We start from the raw sequence: 4,083 nt of genomic DNA, 5'->3' as shown, positions 1-4,083 counted from the left end.
ATATATATATATATATATATATATATATATATATATATATATATATATATTAAAGTCATGATTTTTAGTGACTACATTCATTGTGTTTAAAACTGTAAGAGCAGTAGAATGATACAAAAAGTTTCTATTTGCAACACAGAAAGTATTGCTTCCTTCTTTCAAAAGGCTTTTTAGCAGTCATGTGTTCATCTGATGGTCCAAATTCTTTTACTAAATCTGATTTTTGCCTATGATTTTTCAGGTGGTGTCAAATTCTATGAATTCTTTACCCTTCTTTGGTTCAGGTTTCTTGTCTCCAGTCCCATTCTTCTCATTTCCAAAAGTTCAAGGGCAAGTCTGGTGATGTCAGTACTCCACCATCTTGCTCACAACTGACTACAGTCAATTTGTACAGTCAAGTACAAATTCCGTGGTAACAACCTGTCTGGGCTTAATTGATTCCAGCCTCACATGTGCTTGGAACCTCAAGTTCCCTTGAGGTGGGGTGCCATTGTGTCCCAGCTAATACATATGGAAGAAACTCTTTCTCTTCTGTATCTTCCCCACTCCATCCCAAAGGGGAAGCATGCTTTATACAACTGATGAAAAATTGGGAGAATGAATTTGTGGCTCAGTGTGGCCAGCACATTTCCTATGGTCTCACTTTCTATTTCCTGTTTGAGACAGGCACATTCTCAGGACCCCAGTTATCTCTCCATTTGCAACCCCTCTCTTTTACAGGGAAGACCAAATGTTGGGTTCAGTTTAGACCTGGATTTGCAAATTTAATCTGTTACATACAATGAGGGAATTGCAAGATCCTATTGTAGATGTGCATCCAAAACTAAGACTTCCAATCAACTTTATCAGTAACAGAGGGGAGAAAGGAGAATTAATTATCATCACTAACCCATTCCAAAAATATCGTACCTCTCTCTTCCATGTATATAATGACTTAATTCTCATCATCACTTGTCATTCTCCAAGTTTGCAGCCCCCCCCGCCACTTTATAACCTTTCACATTTCCTTTTGTGATTTCCTGTGCTCAGAATACCCTCCTGATTTTCTTTGCTGTTTATCTTCTACTTGTTATTCAAGACTAATAGCAATACATTTCTAAAACTATATTATAAAGCAGATTGTGCATTTCCATAGTAACAATGTAATAATTGGAGACTGCTTCTGAATAAAGAGTTAGGATAAAATAACATGCTTTAAAATCAAAGATACACTCCCTATAATAGCCTGCAATGTTTTTTTTAAGAATAAAACTATTTTCTAGGTTTTTACAAGAAAAATTTGTTTGAAAAGGTGTGCAAAAACTGATCTAGCTATTGACTTTTACAAAGGTATGTAAAAAGCTATCCTAGGTATTGATCTCAAAGTCAATAAAGTGAAAACACAGCACAAGCAAAACAGAACACTTATCATAGATGGAGAAATATAAACATACGCTACCTATTTAATCATTTATAAAATCAATTATTGAGCTATTATCATTCTTAGATATTAAACAATCCTATTAATTCCATCAGTTTAATTTTTACACAGCTAACATTTCATTTAAAAATCTAGCCCAGATATTTTATTGAACCCCTTTCGAAGGTGACTGAGGGTGTGTGTGTCTGCCCTCTTTGAAGGGATCTGGTCTCTCCTCATCTCTGATCGCTGCCCATGGTCCTCTTAATCTGTTTCTATTGTACCAGCCAAGCATCTTAGCTGCAAATAGCAAAGTTGGTTCTGGTTAACTTAGAAAGAAGAGCTAATTGGCAAGAAACAGGGAGGTCACAGAATTTGAGAACAGGCTGGGGAACCAGCTTTGGAGTCAGGCAGGAAGGGGGAGCCAGGTGGTGGAATCAAAGCCAAGTGGGAATCATAGCCACAGAACGGTCTGTCTAGGCTGTGCTGGTTGTTCCTGCTGGCACTGCCAACACCTGGCATTTGTTTTTGACTGGTAGGTTTGTTTTTTCTTTGTCTTTGCCAAAATGAAATATAAATGGTTCCTGTTTGTGTCACTTGCCCTACACTCAGAGCCCTGTCTGGAATCATCCAACTAGTTTAGGTCTGATGTTCTCTGGGAGTTGCTGCAGGAGGATTTAGGGTCTGGCTTCAACTGAGGCTCACACAAAGGAAGAGTCCTCAAACATGGAAGGAATTCCAATGCTAGACAGTCATAAACAAGAGTTTATTTCCCTATTTATTTTTCAGCTTTGAAATTGAATTTTCCTTCTTTAAGGAAGCTTTTCTGACCCTCAAGACTCAGTAGGGCCCACTCTTACATGGTTTTCCTTGGCATCCCATGACCTCTCCCTTGCACACCTTTACTTATTATTTTAATTAGTTGTATATAAGGATCTGTTTCTTCTAGGTTTCTCTATCTGGATTACATGTTCAAATTGCAGGAACCTATTTTGATTTTTTTGATAATTGCTATTTGATTTTGAATATATATATATATATATATATATATATATACACACACACACACACATACATTTATCCATAAACAAATATAAATATAAAATTTTATATTTATATAAAATATAAAAAACATTTCTTATATAAAATCTTATAGTATTTACATATAACTAAGGCACATTCTCCTATTTACTTTAGACCATCTCTTGATTACTTATAATACCTAATATAATGTCAAAGTTATGCGAATCTTTTTACTATATTGTTTAGAGAATGAAAGAAAATGTTTGTACATGTTTAATATTGATAAATGGGCTGGGGATATGGCTCAAGTGGCAACACACTCGCCTGGCATGTGCCCTGGCATGTGTGGAGCTCTGGGTTCGATCCTCAGCACCACATGAGAATAAAATAAAGATGTTGTGTCCACCGAAAACTAAAAAATAAATATTAAAAAATTCTCTCTCTCTTTAAAAAATATTGATAAATTATTTTCATAGAGTCTCTGATTTCAATCATTTTATTTTAATTTCTAAAAGATCCATTTGACTCTATGAAATTTTGATGGTTCCTTCAACTTTGATGTTTCCTTTAAGATTTCAATTTGTTTTTATATTTCTTTAAATATATTCAACATTTATTTTGTACCCTGTCCTTGATAAGCCTACATAATTTTTCAAGTCTGGTTGGCTTTGCAGCATTTTCTTTTTTAACTGAGAATTCAATCCAGGAGTGCCTTACATTGAGCTACATCCCCAGTCTTTTTTGTTTTTTATTTTGAGATAGGGTCTCGCTAAGTTGCTGAGGCTGACCTCAAACTTCCAATCATCCTGCCTTATTGTCCTCCCTGTTGCTGGGATTACAGGTGTGAGCCATTATGCCTGGTCTTCAGATCATGTTTTGTTATTCATGGTGCCTTATTTTAAGTTATTTTGATAAAGAGCTCAAGATCCTTGGATATTTATCTGGGAAAATTCTTGGATATCTGGATTTAAATTGCATTATTCATAGAGGAATCTATCTCATCTATCATCTTTCTATCTGTCATCTATTTATCTATTGCATATTTTTGCCTTACACACAAGGTGGCTAGAAATTCTTCAAGCATTTTATCTCATTTTTGCCCTTCTAGATCTAAGACTAAGTTAGACACTTGTCTTTCTTGGCATTCTCCCTCTGTGGGCTTTTTTTCCCCCCTTCCCTTCTTCCTTTTTAATTAAGACACGGAGGATGTTTCCTTTTGGGGATTCAGTATTATGAGTTCATGGTTCCAAACTCCCAGCCTACTGGAGTCCCAGGCTTTGCCTGTATGTCCTGCATAGGTGGCCAATTAAGCCTAAACTCATAAGTATCCAGGAATCCATTAGTTCCCTGAAGACAAATTCCAGGCCAGTGCTTGTCCTTTGGATTTTTTATCTTTTCTCCTTTGCTCTTGCAGATTTTCACTTAGTTTCTTTCAGCTCTCACATGAAAACAGATGATTTTATACTTTATCCAGAATCTTTCATTCCATTTTGACTGGGAGAAATCTTTCTGAACATAAAAATTGTGTAATATTTCTAGAAATGGATGACCGTCATAAATATTTGTTGGATGAATAAATTGACTTCTACACTAATGAACAGAGAAAATTCTTTCTCTTCCATTTCTGGGCCATTGCTACACATCTACTAAATTGCCATTCA

The sequence above is a fragment of the Marmota marmota genome, unplaced genomic scaffold (genome assembly GCF_001458135.2).
Source record: "Marmota marmota marmota unplaced genomic scaffold, marMar, whole genome shotgun sequence".
NCBI classification, from domain to species: Eukaryota; Metazoa; Chordata; class Mammalia; order Rodentia; family Sciuridae; genus Marmota; species Marmota marmota.
Note: the sequence above shows the minus strand (reverse complement) of the source record.